The sequence below is a fragment of the Dioscorea cayenensis genome, unplaced genomic scaffold (assembly GCF_009730915.1).
Source record: "Dioscorea cayenensis subsp. rotundata cultivar TDr96_F1 unplaced genomic scaffold, TDr96_F1_v2_PseudoChromosome.rev07_lg8_w22 25.fasta BLBR01001928.1, whole genome shotgun sequence".
Taxonomy (NCBI): Eukaryota; Viridiplantae; Streptophyta; class Magnoliopsida; order Dioscoreales; family Dioscoreaceae; genus Dioscorea; species Dioscorea cayenensis.
The window spans coordinates 64,823-79,037 of NW_024088319.1; the positions used below are offsets into that span (position 1 = coordinate 64,823).

A 14,215-nucleotide genomic window follows, 5' to 3' on the forward strand; every position below is an offset into this window, starting at 1 on the left:
GATCCACACGGGTGTGTGGAAATTCCACACAACCGTGTGGCTTTCTGCAGTAATACTTTATGAGCTATTTGATTGATTTTCCTTCAAACTTTGCAGTTATGGCACCTCGGTCGAAGAAGCAAGCTGATAAGCGGCCGCGTGAGTCATCCCCTGAGTCCGAAAGCATAAGATTTGCTATTCCCGAGCATCAAGTGCGTTTTAAGTTGTTATCAAATTTAAGATTTGGACAATCTTGCCTCCTAGACACTAGTATACTGCGGGATATACAGCAGGGGGATGAGTTAGCAGATGAGGTTGAGGATCTCGTTTCAGGGGTAGTTGGAGGCAGCTACTGTTGATTGAGGAGCCAGCCATTCGTACACTTACTCTTGAGGTCTTATCATCATTTGAGTTTGACAGATCTTATGTGAGATTTGACAGCATTGACACTATTCAGTTTAGGTCATTTAGACATCACCATAGCATGAGCATTTCTTAGTTTGCAGTTCGGCTTTTCTTGTACGAGGAGGTATTTACAAACGCTGAGGAGTATGCCCAGTTACCTACAGCTTATCCCCGAGCATTGACCCCGTAGAGAGCGTAGAGAGCATTATGTGATCAAGGCTAGTATTAGGCGGGGGTGTCCAAGGCCACGTGCCTTTGTCAACCTGCTTACCGATATTTGCACGCTATTCTGAGTAGGTCGATGAATGGCAGTGTGATAGAACTGGCGTTTTAAGCCAGCAGGAGCTATTGTACCTGTACTCGATGGTCTAGAGCATACTGATTCATCTAGGGCACATTGTCGCAGAGTACATATAACATCAGGGGCAGTATGCCAGATTAGGAGCGATTTTCTCGGGCCCCTACATTACGTGACTAATTATGGGTATGGGTCTCTTGGACGTGATTCGTAGGGCCGAGAAGATAAGTATACCTGTCCCCCTAAGCTTGGAGATGATAAGATTGATGGGTATTGTCTGCAAAGTCCAATCAAGAGTATATGCTCTGATTACTCCTGCCCCAGAGGTAGCTGAGGGAGAGGATGATCTGGCCAAGGGTTCCCTTCCTACCCCCGAGCCTCAGCCGACGACGATGGAGAACGAGGCACCTCCTGCAGCAGAGGAGCCGCCCCTAGTATGCATGCTATCCCCATCTCGAGTCTATGATTATTTTGAGAGGCTTGAGAGCGCGGTGGGGGTGCTACGGACTGAGATCGCCTAGGTTAGGTGAGATAGGCCGCACAGTATGCCGAGTTTATGCCGCGTTTCGACAATCTCCAGCATATTTTAGAGGAAGATATTGCCTCATCATATATTCTGCAGCCGAGGACCCCTCCGGCCCCACCAGCCTTTCCATCACCCGATCCACCAACATCTTTCGATTATCTAGCAGCACAGCCGACATCGGGCGACACCGACATTTGATGCATTCTTTATTTTCTTGTTATTTTACTTTATTTTGCATTGTTGTTAGGCTTGCACTACTCAGAAAGGATTTTCCTTCTGAGTATATCTTTTATTTTTGTTTCATTGTCTTGCGTTGTATTCATTTCTCTATCTTTTATATACTCGAGTTATTTTTGTTTATTGAGCTTTAATGAACCCCCTCGTGTATGCGTGTAGATGGTCTTGTCGAGTATGGGGAATTGAGAACTAGTCATGGACACTGACCGAGTTGCTTTTTGCACTTGATCATGTGTGCTTCACAACCCAGTCAGACATCACTCCCAAGGATTTAGCTCCATCAAATGCAACACTAGGAGTCAGAGGGGTATTATTTTGATTGCTTCTCCCACATATACTGTCGATTAATATACATTATGAGTGAGCTTGCATGTGTACATTGGGTACAATGTACAACTTAAGTGTAGGGGAAGTTTCATAGTGCACATGTCTTTTATATTAGTTTTGATTGACATACATGCTCACATAGCTAATGGCGGTTCACCTTAGTTGCAATGATTGTATTCTTGAGTTTAGGAGACTTTTTAACATTGAATGTTCTCCTGCTTTAGTTCTTACTTGAATTTTTAGGATTTTTTGCCCGATTAACACTTATTGCACTACTCGCTCATTAAACTCTTTTGGAAACTCAAGTTTGATGTTAAAGGGACTAGTTATAGTTGTTTCTTTTGTTAATTAAAAAAATGGAAAATAAAAAAAAGAAGAACAAAATAGTTTTATTGTTTAATTGTGCTTGTTGGGTGGAAAGAGCTACCACCTATGAAGTATGAAACTACTTAAGTCGGATCTAGTTATGCCCTAATGAGAGAAAGGGCTATCTCATAGGATTAGTGAAAGCTACCACCGCGGTAGAAAGAGCTACCACATCGAAAGTATGAAAACCATCTTAGCGGCCTCTTTGGAAAGAGCTACCTTAGAGGATGTGTGAAGCTACTACCACCTTTTTAATTTGTGTTACTTTGTGTAGATAAATAAGTCCTTTCTACTTAGAACTTTGAAGAGTATACTTTGGGTTGGCTTGAGTGAGTTTGCACACACACTTACACAATTTCGGGTTTGTTGTCCTATTTGATTCAAGTTTTTAGCTAGAGCATTGATTTTTCTTATTTAATGTTGAAATTTCCTTTACTTGTAGAATGCTCTCTTTGTATGCTTTGGTGAACCTAAGGCAAAGAACTTCCAATATTTCCTTCGTCTATTCTTCAATGTTTCAATTTTTGCTTGAGGACAAACAAAAGCTTAAGTGTGGGAAAGTTTGATAAGTGGTTGTGTGATAAGAATGCGAAGTGTTCTTTCCTTATGATGAGCATTACTTTTATCAGGTTTTAATGCTAATACTTGTGCATTTGTGTTACTTTCATGCATATAGGGTTGTGAAGCTGAATGTTAAAGAAAGAAGCCAATGTAGATCATGAATGCACTATTTGGAGGAAATCTTGAGAAAGGGCAAACGCGAAGACATAAGTCGGGTTCAAGATGTGAGAATGTGTGCTAACCTCCATGTATTCAAGCTAGCACAATGGTTTGGAGGGCACAAAGGCAGTCACATTTGAGTATTCTGGATTGTGCATTGATAGCAAGATCTTCACCAATGAGGCCGATTATTGAAAAAGGCAAAGCGATCTACAACGTGAATGTGTGCCCGTTGACGTTACCTCGATGAAGACATGGATTCGGGAGTGTTTCGGGCCGGTACTGTAGCAGCACAATGTAGTAAACATTGTAGCAAATTATTGTAGCAGGTACTGTTCACAACTGGCCGAAAAAGAGAATTCCAGAGAATCCACACGGGCGTGGGAAATTATCCATGCCCGTACGTAAATTCCATAGGCCCGTGTGGATGCCCGATCCTAGCCCTATTTAAGCCGCGATTCAGCCCCGATTTCTGCATTCTTTTCTCCATTCATTTCCAAACTTGAGAGGAGGCTGCGGCTAGTGTTGTACCCTGTCCTGATTTAGACCTCGGGCCTATTTAGATTTTTATGCTTGCATTAGGGGTAAAATGGTCATATAGTAGTAGTGGCATTTTTGCATGTTTGCATAGTAGTTTTTATGTGAATAATCGGGGGCAATTCCGTCATTTGGATCCATTTCTTTGATTTTTCTATTAAGAGGGCAATTAGGTCATTTCCTATTTATAAATAATAATAATGAAAAAAAATGAAGATGAATGAGAAAAAGCCCTGGAGAGTTCTTTTCCTTCTTCACTTCTTGCTTCCTTGCTTCTTGTTCTTCTTGTTCGATCGAGCATAGACTTAGAAACAAAAATCCTTCCCAGTGAGAATTTCCGCGACCTTCAATACCAAACTTATTCCTCTCTCACTCCCGAGTCCGGTAAGCCTAAGATTCAAAGTTTTTGTTTTGTATTTCTTCCGTATTTCCTAGTTTTTAGAATTGTATAAAAACTTCAATTTCTTCATGGATGCGATGATTTATAGGCTTAAATTGAAGCCAATGATTTATAATGCATGTATGAGAATGTTGTAAAAGAAAATTTTTGATTTAGAGTTGTAAATTGGGAGAAAACCATAGTATAAGGTTCGAGTTCATCATGTAGAGTTTCAAATTACTCGTAGCACCGAAAATTTTGAGCCTTATCTGGTGTTTCTTTGGTCCACATTGAAGCTCTTCTTACCCTGAACTCATTGGAACTAGTTTTACTCCATTCTGAGATCGTTTGGATCCAAAAATGAGCGATGTTTTGCCCTAAAACCCTAATGTTTTGTATTAGACATGTATAATCGTATTTTTATACATTTTTCTTGTGATTATCATTCTTATGTTCATTAGAATTTGAATTCCCCGCTTGTATCTAGGTGGCGAGCGTCCTCCAAGGGAAGGAGCTCGCCGATCGATGAGTCGCGTCTCGGGGACGAGGGACAGCTGGGTTCGTGAGTGGTTAAATTTATAATTGCATAGATTTAATAAGAGTACTAAAGTATTTCTTCATGTATTTTATCACATAAACTTGATGATAAATTGACTTCTTTTGATATATATATTTTGAGTACGAATCTACTTGAAATGGTTAAACTAGAATGCTTATACCTATTTATTTGAAACAAACATGTTTACTTGCATTTCCGTGTTTATATGCAAACGAGATATGGTTTAAGGTACATTTTTGTATTTATATGCAAATGAGATATGGTTTGATGTATATTTCCACATTCATATGCAAATGGAACATGGTTTGATATACATTTCCTGTTTTAAATATTGTATGATGAATTCTTTGAATTGGAAATTGGAATGAACTATATTGTGGCATTTAGTTTTGATGGTGACAGCGGACTTTAGTCCGACACTGCAGTGTGGGGTTCCACGGTCCGGCCTGATGGGAGGCGGCGTGGTTAACCCTGGTTTACCCTGGTCAAGAGGTGCGCGGAGCCATTGACGGGGGTTACATTATGTGAGAAACCCGGGGTCACCACAGGGGATCTCGATGTACAACACCAAGGAAAGGCACCCTTTTAAATTTTTAAAAAGTTTTAAAAACTCCTTGGTGGTCCCATCACCTAGTCGCGCCACGATTAGTGTGGGAGCTGCTTTCAGCCAAACCTGTATTTTTTTGGAGCTATGTTCATTATGTTTTTAAAATGTTATTTGCTTTTTACTATTGATGAATCTTGTGTTATTTGGTAATATGTTGAATACTTGGAACCCGATTTTTATATGCTATTATTATTTCTTTGAATTACCATCTGAAATGCTTTATCACTCGTTACATCTATGCCGACACCACTCACCTGGGTAACATTCGCTACTCACCACTCCCCTTTTATCTTTCTGATCGCGACGTTGGACGAGTTGTCTCTGTCAGCAGATGAGGTTTATCTGCATTTCTTGTTTAGGTTTGTTGTAGTATGCATGGCCCTATATGGATCCACTAGACTTGACCTTATATGTGGTTCTTGTATTTATATTTTCGGGTTGTATCCTAAAAACCCCCGGTTTAGTCAGTAATTGTTGTTACTTGTGTTTTAGGTTCCCTAGTCATCGGGGAACCCTATTGTGATATTTTATTATGTTGTCTCTAGTTATATAATTGTGATATCAGGTTTATATTGAGCCTTACTGACGACCGAATGTGGGGTCGTTGTGGGACCCACTTCTTGTCGTCGTGGCGGTTGCCACGTGCCCTGATTAGGGTTCGGGCGTGACAATTTTAGTGGTATCAGAGCTAGAGGTTTACATTGATCTTAGTTTAAATTCTCAAATTGTTGATTTCCTTAAAGACTAGTGGATCCAATTACTGATTTGCATTGAGCATAAGTGCATATAGGAGTTAAGCTTAAAATTTGTCTCTCTTTGTTCTTTTCAGCTAGAATGCCAGCACAACGTCCACGTACGCGTCGAGGAACTAGTGTTCCTTCCGGGGAACCCTACTCCCCGCTCAACCTCATTCTCCCCATAGGCAAAGAGGTCAATCGTGACATGAGCTCGCTGTGGCAGACCAGGCATGCTCCTCGGAGTTCCGTGTCCTGCACTCGGGATCAGTAACCCCTGTGAGTAGCACCACCACCGAGCTTTCCAAAGCTTTTAAGGCATATTGGGATGCTCGGTGGTCGTCAACCGACATATCGGGGAATATCGTGATTTCCTTGGTTATTGGAGCTTGTTTGGGGGACGACCTCACACCGAGCTGCTGTCTATGCCACCACCACCACCCCCAATGCCTTCAGTTCAGCAAGCACCGATGGAAGACAGTAGAAATCGACGAGCTTAATTTTGTCCAAGTTACTGAAGGAAGCAAGACAGTTGGGATGTAATGCTTTTGATGGTTCAGTGATGCTATGGTCGCCAAGGAATGGTTAAAAAGGTTGCTTGCTACTTTTTGAAGACATGGGTATAGAAGATGAGTCGAAACTAAAGGTTGCGATTAGGCTTTTTGGAAAAGCAGAGCAAGGATCCGGTGGGGAAACTCTCAAGGGTCGCTCGTAAATACCACTGACTTGGTCAGATTTTCTACATGAGTTTGATGAAGAATATTACACTCGATTTCACCGTGACCGAGCTGACAAGAGTACATGAAATTGGTTCAGTGAAATAAGGCAAAGTAGGGCGTAATATGAAGCGATTTGAAAAGAATTGGCAAATTTTTGTACATCGAAATTGTTGGTGGTGAAGAAGCTTTATGTTCCAAGTTTGAGGCAGGACTGAATCTTAGTATCAGAGAGAAGATGGCAGTTACTGGGAATCAAAGCTTCAAAGAAGTGGTTCACTTAGCATTGAGGGTGAGAAATTGGTTCTTGAAGGTAAACGCCTTCGTGAAAATTTGGCTAAGAGAAGAAACTCAGATTTTTCAAGGCCGTCCAAGCGCAGCAAGAGTGAGGGTACGCCTTCGAGTTTTTTTCGAGATCCAGCTCCGCTTAGACCTCCATCGTGGCAAGCCGGCAATCGGAAGGGTGCTACATCCGCGAGTGGCGCTTATAGAGGGAAATCAATCGGAAATGCTCCCGATGCCGTAACTGCAATAGATTTCATCCGGGTCCGTGCCGTGAGCCACGCAAATGCTATCAGTGTGGGCAGACTGGTCACCTTAGGTCAGCATGTCCAGAATTAGGCCATGGAACACCAGGGTCAGCACCTCCTCCTGCGGGACGATGCAGTCGGGTCTAAGGGTGTACCGCCACTACTTCTACACCGCTGCTCCCTACCGGATCGGGCTTCGTCGCTAGTAATAGTCCACAAGGTGGAACGAAAGACGACCTCGTGACCCTGTTCTCGCACTGTAGTTTTTTGCCATGACCAACGAGGAAGTCGAGGACGTACTCCAACGTGATTACGTGCATCAGATCTCATTTTTCAAAGATGATGCATGCATGTATTGATTGACTCAGTGGTCGAGAGATCTTTTGTTAGCATCGCATTTTCATGTCACTGTCGATAGAATAGCCTCCCCATTAGACTGTGAACTTCTGATCCAAACACCTCTGGGTGAAGAGATTGTCAGGGAGGTAGTTTTTCAAGGATGTCCTATCAATGTGATGGGTGTAGATTTTGAGGCAGATTTGATTCCATTGGAGATGCGAGATTTTGATGCCATACTTGGTATGGATCGGTTGAATAGGCATAAGGCTTCCATTAATCGCTTTCAAAGAAAGAAGTGACTTTTGCAAAGCTCTCATGGATCGAGTGTTGTGTTTGAGGGTGAAAGGAAGGTTCTTTCGAGGTGTGTAATATCTTCCGTGGGAAGCAAGGAAACTTATACGCAAGGGATGTGAGGTATATTTGGCTCACATAGTAGATACAAGAATTGTTGGACCAAACGCTCATGGATGTTCCTATTGTCCGTGAGTTTGAGGATATATTTCTGAGGAATTACTCGGATTGCCTCGAATCGAGAGTTTGAGTTTGCTATTGATTTGCTCACGGCATCGCCCAATCTCTATTCCATCAGATCGCATGGCACCAATGTAACTTAAGGAGCTAAAAAGTACAGATTCATGGGATTTGGTTGATAAGGGGTTTATACTGCCGAGTGTGTCGCCTCGGGTGCGCTCGATTCTCTTTGTGAAGAAGAAGGATGGTTCTTTCGGATTGTATAGACTACGGCAGTTGAACAAGGTGACTATCAAGAACAAATATCCTCTACCCGTAATCGATGATTTATTTGATCGACTCATGGGGGCAAGAGTATTTTCGAAGATTGATCTTCGTCAGTTACCATCGACTGAAGATTAAGGAAAGTGATGTACCGAAGACGAGATTTTCACTACACGATACGGGCATTATGAATTTCGGTCATGCCTTTTTGGTCCGACTAATGCCCCCACTGCTTTTTATGGATCTAATGAATAGAGTCTTCGGACCTTATCTCGACAAGTTTGTAATTGTCTTCATCGATGATATTTTTGATCTACTCAAAGCAAAATGAAGAAGAGCATGCGCAACATTTGCGCATGAGATTGCAGATCCTTCGAGAAGAGAAGTTGTATGCTAAATTCTCAAAGTGTGAGTTTTGGTTTGCATGAAGTGGTCTTCTTAGGGCATGTTGTATCCGGAGAAGGAATGCATGTGGATCGAAAGAAAGTTGAAGCAATCATTGATTGGGAACAACCAAAAGAATGTGTCCGAAGTTCAAGTTTCCTAGGTTTGGCGGGTTATTATGGGCGTTTTGTGGAGGGGTTTTTCTCAGATTGCTGCACCTTTATCACGATTGACTAGAAAGGAGGTAAAGTTTGTTTGGGATGAGAAGTGTGAGAGAAGCTTCCAAGAATTGAAGAACCGCCTGACTTCAGCGCCAGTACTTACTCTGCCTACCAGTGGTAAAGAGTTTGTAGTGTTCAGTGATGCTTCACGACAGGGTCTTGGCTGTGTATTAATGCAAGATGGGAAGGTAATAGCTTATGCTTCGCGACAGTTGAAGAAGCATGAGTTGAATTACCTACCCATGATTTGGAGTTAGCCTGTGAGTTTTTGCCCTCGAAGATTTGGCGACATTATCTTTATGGAGAGAAATGTTTGATTTACACGATCATAAGAGTTTAAAAGTATTTGTTTACTCAAAAAGGAGGCTGAACTTGAGGCGGCAAGATGGCTAGGAGTTGATCAAGGATTATGATTTGGTGATTGACTCACCATCCAGTGGAAGGCCAATGTGGTAGCGAGATGCCCTAAGTAGGAAAACTTCCACTTCTTTAGCTTCTACTACAACATCTTATCAGGTCTCAACTTGCAGACTCTTGAGACATGGATGTGAGGCTTAAGATCGAGCCAAAGGGAGTTTTGTTGGCAAATTTTGTGGTGAGACCATCATTCTCGGAGCGTATCTGTAAATCTCGGAGAACTGATGAAGAGTTAATGAAGGAAATACAGAGACTGGAAAAAGGTGAACCTAGCAATTTTGGGCTTCGCAGTGATGGTATTCTGGTATTTCAGGGAAGAGTTTGTATTCCAAGGGATGCAGGACTCAGAAGTGCTATTCTAGAAGAAGCTCACTCCTCGACTTATGCTATACACCCAGCAAAGACTAAGATGTATCGCATGCATCGGGGAAAAATTATTGGTGGTCCGGAATGAAGCATGAGATCGCGGGAATTTGTAGCAAGATGCTTAGTGTGTCGCAAGTAAAAAGCGTAACATCAACGACCAGTGGACTATTACAACCTTTACCTATTCCGAATGGAAGTGGGAGCATATTACTATGGACTTCGGTGGGTTTGGGTTACAGCTACTCTTCAGGGGCATGACGCTGTGTGGGTTATTGTGGACCGTTTGACAAAGTCAGCCCATTTTCTGGCCATTAATACTAAATATTCTCTGGAGAAGAAGCGAGCTATTTATAAGCTGAAATCGTTAAACTCCACGGAGTACTGTTTTCAATTGTGTTCCGATCGTGACCCGAGATTTACATCTCGCTTTTGGGCCCTAAGTTTCATCAGCTCTTGGGACAACTTTGAGATTCAAGATCGCATATCATCCCTGCATGACGGTCAATCGGAGCGCATAATTCAGACACTTGAGGATATCGTCGAGGGCTTGTGTTCTCGATTTCCAAGGAAGTTGGGACAAGCACTTACCTCCGGTGGAATTCGCTACACAATAGCTTCCATGCAAGTATTGGTATGGCACCTTATGAAGCTTTGTATGGCCGTAAGTGCTCGAACACCCCTCGTTGGAAATGAAGTTGGTGAAAGAAAATTGCAGAGTGTGGAACTAATTGAGGTAACCACAGAAAAAGTGAAGGTAATTCAAGATAGGTTAAAAGTGGCCCAAGACCGGCAGAAGAGCTATGCTGATAACAGGAGAAGAGATTTAGAGTTCCAAGTTGGTGACATGAGTTTTTCTCGAAGATATCTCCTTGGAAGGGAGTAATTCGGTTCGTAGAGAGGGGAAAAGTTAAATCCTCGCTATATTGGGCCATTCTTGATACTTGAAAGAATTGGGCTAAGTGGCTTATAGATTACAGTTACCACCAGAGTTAGAGAAGATCCATAATGTTTTTCATGTTTCATTGTTGAAGAAGTATGTACTGCATCCGTCGCATGCACTTGAAAACACCTCCGCTTGAACTTCGAGAAGATTTGACTTTTGAAGTGAGACCCTGTCTCGTATCCTTGATCGGGTTGGAAAAAAGTGCTCGGGAAAAAGTGGTGCCAGCTTGTAAAAGTTCTTTGGAGAAGTGATCGATTGAGGAGTTGACTTGGGAACCCCGAACGGTTCATGAGAAAGAAATATCCTCATTTATTCGATGAGTTGGGTAGTCGAAATTTTGAGGACAAAATTTTTAAGGAGGGTAGAGTGTTGTACCTCGTCCCGATTTAGACCTCGGGCCTATTTAGATTTTTATGCTTGCATTAGGGGTAAAATGGTCATATAGTAGTAGTGGCATTTTTGCATGTTTGCATAGTAGTTTTTAGTGTGAATAATCGGGGCAATTCGATCATTTGGATCCATTTCTTTTGATTTTTTTCTATTAAGAGGGCAATTAGGTCATTTCCTATTTATATATAATAATAATATGAAGATGAATGAGAAAAAGCCCGGAGAGTTCTTTTTTTCCTTCTTCACTTCTTGCTTCCTTGCTTCTTGTTCTTCTTGTTCGACCGAGCATAGACTTAGAAACAAAAATCCTTCCGGCGAGAATTTCCGGCGACCTTCAATACCAAACTTATTCCTCTCTCACTCCCGAGTCCGGTAAGCCTAAGATTCAAAGTTTTTGTTTTGTATTTCTTCCGTATTTCCTAGTTTTTAGAATTGTATAAAAACTTCAATTTCTTCATGGATGCGATGATTTATAGGCTTAAATTGAAGCCAATGATTTATAATGCATGTATGAGAATGTTGTAAAAGAAAATTTTTGATTTAGAGTTGTAAATTGGGAGAAAACCATAGTATAAGGTTCGGGTTTACTGTAGCAGTTTCGAAATTACTGTAGCACCGAAAATTTTGAGCCTTATCTGGTATTTCTTTGGTCCACATTGAAGCTCTTCTTACCCTGAACTCATTGGAACTAGTTTTACTCCATTCTGAGATCGTTTGGATCCAAAATGACGATGTTTTGCCCTAAAACCCTAATGTTTTGTATTAGACATGTATAATCGTATTTTATACATTTTCTTGTGATTATCATTCTTATGTTCATTAGAATTTGAATTCCCTGCTTGTATCTAGGTGGCGAAGCGTCCTCCAAGGGGAAGGAGCTCGCCGATCAGTGAGTGCGTCTCAGGACGAGACGACTGGTTCTGTGAGTGGTTAAATTTATAATTGCATAGATTTAATAAGAGTACTAAAGTATTTCTTCATGTATTTTATCACATAAACTTGATGATAAATTGACTTCTTTTGATATATATATTTTGAGTACGAATCTACTTGAAATGGTTAAACTAGAATGCTTATACCTATTTATTTGAAACAAACATGTTTACTTGCATTTCCGTGTTTATATGCAAACGAGATATGGTTTAAGGTACATTTTTGTATTTATATGCAAATGAGATATGGTTTGATGTATATTTCCACATTTATATGCAAATGGAACATGGTTTGATATACATTTCCTGTTTTAAATATTGTATGATGAATTCTTTGAATTGGAAATTGGAATGAACTATATTGTGGCATTTAGTTTTTGATGGTGACGCTGGACTTTTAGTCCGACACTGCGCATGCAGGGGTTCCACGGTCCGGCCTGATGGGAGGCGGCGTGGTTAACCTTGGTTTACCCTGGTCAAGAGGTGCGCGGAGCCATTGACAGGGGGTTCTGTTATGTGAGAAACCCGGGGTCACCACTACGGGGATCTCAGTGGCCAACACCAAGGAAAGGCACCCTTTTAAATTTTAAAAAGTTTTAAAAACTCCTTGGTGGTCCCACACTAGTCGCGGCCACGATTAGTGTGGGAACCTGCTTTTAGGCCCGACTGTATTTTTGAGCTATGTTCATTATGTTTTTAAAATGTTATTTGCTTTTTACTATTGATGAATCTTGTGTTATTTGGTAATATGTTGAATACTTGGAACTGATTTTATATGCTATTATTATTTCTTTGAATTACCATCTGAAATGCTTTATCACTCTGTTACATCTATGCTGACACCACTCACTGGGTAACATTCGTTACTCACCACTCCCCTTTTTATCTTTTCAGACTGCGACGTTGGACAGAGTTGTGCTGTGCAGCAGTAGAGGTTTATCTGTACTTCTTGTTTAGGTTTGTTGTAGTATGCATGGCCCTATATGGATCCACTAGACTTGACCTTATATGTGGTTCTTGTATTTATATTTTCGGGTTGTATCCTAAAACCCTGGTTTGTGCTGTAATTGTTGCTACTTGTGTTTTAGGTTCCCTAGTACTGGGGAACCCTATTGTGATATTTTATTATGTTGTCTTCTAGTTATATAATTGTGATATCAGGTTTATATTGAGCCTTACGGCGACCTGAATGTGGGGTCGTTGTGGGACCCACTTCTTGTCGTCGTGGCGGTTGCCACGTGCCCGGTTAGGTTCGGGGCGTGACAGCTAGGGTTTTGAGAGGTATTGGCAGGGGTTTTGGAGAGGTTTTTCGGCTTTGATATCGCACTCCACTTGGAAGAAGGTTATTGGGAGAGCTTTCATCGGCACCCGATCCCGGCGAGGTGTGTCCTAGGCCGGACAAGGGGACCTTTGAGGAGACGAGGCTTTTTCCACAAGACCATCGTTACGACTATCAAGGGGGTGTTCTATGGATTACTTGTTTTTATATTGGATTTCATTGTTTATTGTAACTAGTTCTATGGAGAGCTAAACCCCCTAGTGGGTACTTAGATTTGTGAACCCTATGATGTATTTGTTTCATTAAACCTTCAATTATGCTTTCATTAATTGATGTTTTATATAAGTTCCAATCTTGAATGCTTGATTGATTGAATCCTCCCTTAGAGTGACACTAGGGTTGAGAGATCATATTGGTAACCCTTATGAGTGCGTGACACACCACGATGGTTAGACAAATCTAGATTGGAGAGGGTCGAGAGAGTGAGTCGAGAGGTAGCGGAGCGTCCCTTTTCCCCTCCGATGTGATTTATCCTACCTCCAATTCCTTGAGTTATTTGCGGTCATAGTAGAGTGAATGGGATAAGGGATGACCTTCTGCTGGGACTTAGTTGCAAAGGCAACGGAGTGAAGCGTTGAAGTGATTTTAGCACCTAGGGCTTAATTGTGACTAGAGACCTCTCACTTGGACCAAAGGGTTAGGTCTATATCTAGGAAGAGGGTTTATCACTTGGAATCCCTAAAACTCCATGCGATTCTATTCGAGTGCGAGGTGTTGAGATTGTCCAGTTTCTCCTCCGGGACATGGTATAGTGTTAGTCACGGTTGACCTTAGATTTGGAACCGTGTATTGAAGGATTTCCATGACTCATTAATGCATTAGTTAGGAGGCATAATAGTCAGTTTTGCACTTGAAACGATTGTCCTAGGCGGAACAATATCTAAGTAACCCATTTGTATCGATTGCCTTATCTCTCACTTACTTGTACTTTTATTTTTTATTTCTTTTTATTCTTGTTTACATTACATCTTGTCAACACAATCATTATTCATCTTCACTTGGTTAAGAAACAATTTAAGTATTTTTACTCCCTACTCCCTGTGGATACGATACCCACTCACCTGGGATTTTATTACTCGACAAACCTGTGCACTTGCGGGACATCCGCAAGGGCATTGTTAGTGTCATAACACTAGATTTAGAAACTACATAGAATTAAGATAGAAGAGGAAAGTTTCAAGACGTAATTGCTGTGGGTGTCTATATAATACTCAACTCTAAGATGCAAG

At 41.4% G+C, this 14,215-nt stretch overlaps 1 long non-coding RNA gene across 1 annotated transcript; it reads left to right on the forward strand.

Annotated features, from left to right (window-relative positions):
* Positions 1 to 10,966: 10,966 nt before the first annotated feature.
* On the forward strand, positions 10,967 to 12,831 carry LOC120257185. The gene is made up of 3 exons (XR_005535561.1): positions 10,967 to 11,087; positions 11,565 to 11,637; positions 12,542 to 12,831. It is a non-coding gene; the product is annotated as an uncharacterized LOC120257185 (long non-coding RNA).
* Positions 12,832 to 14,215: the final 1,384 nt, after the last annotated feature.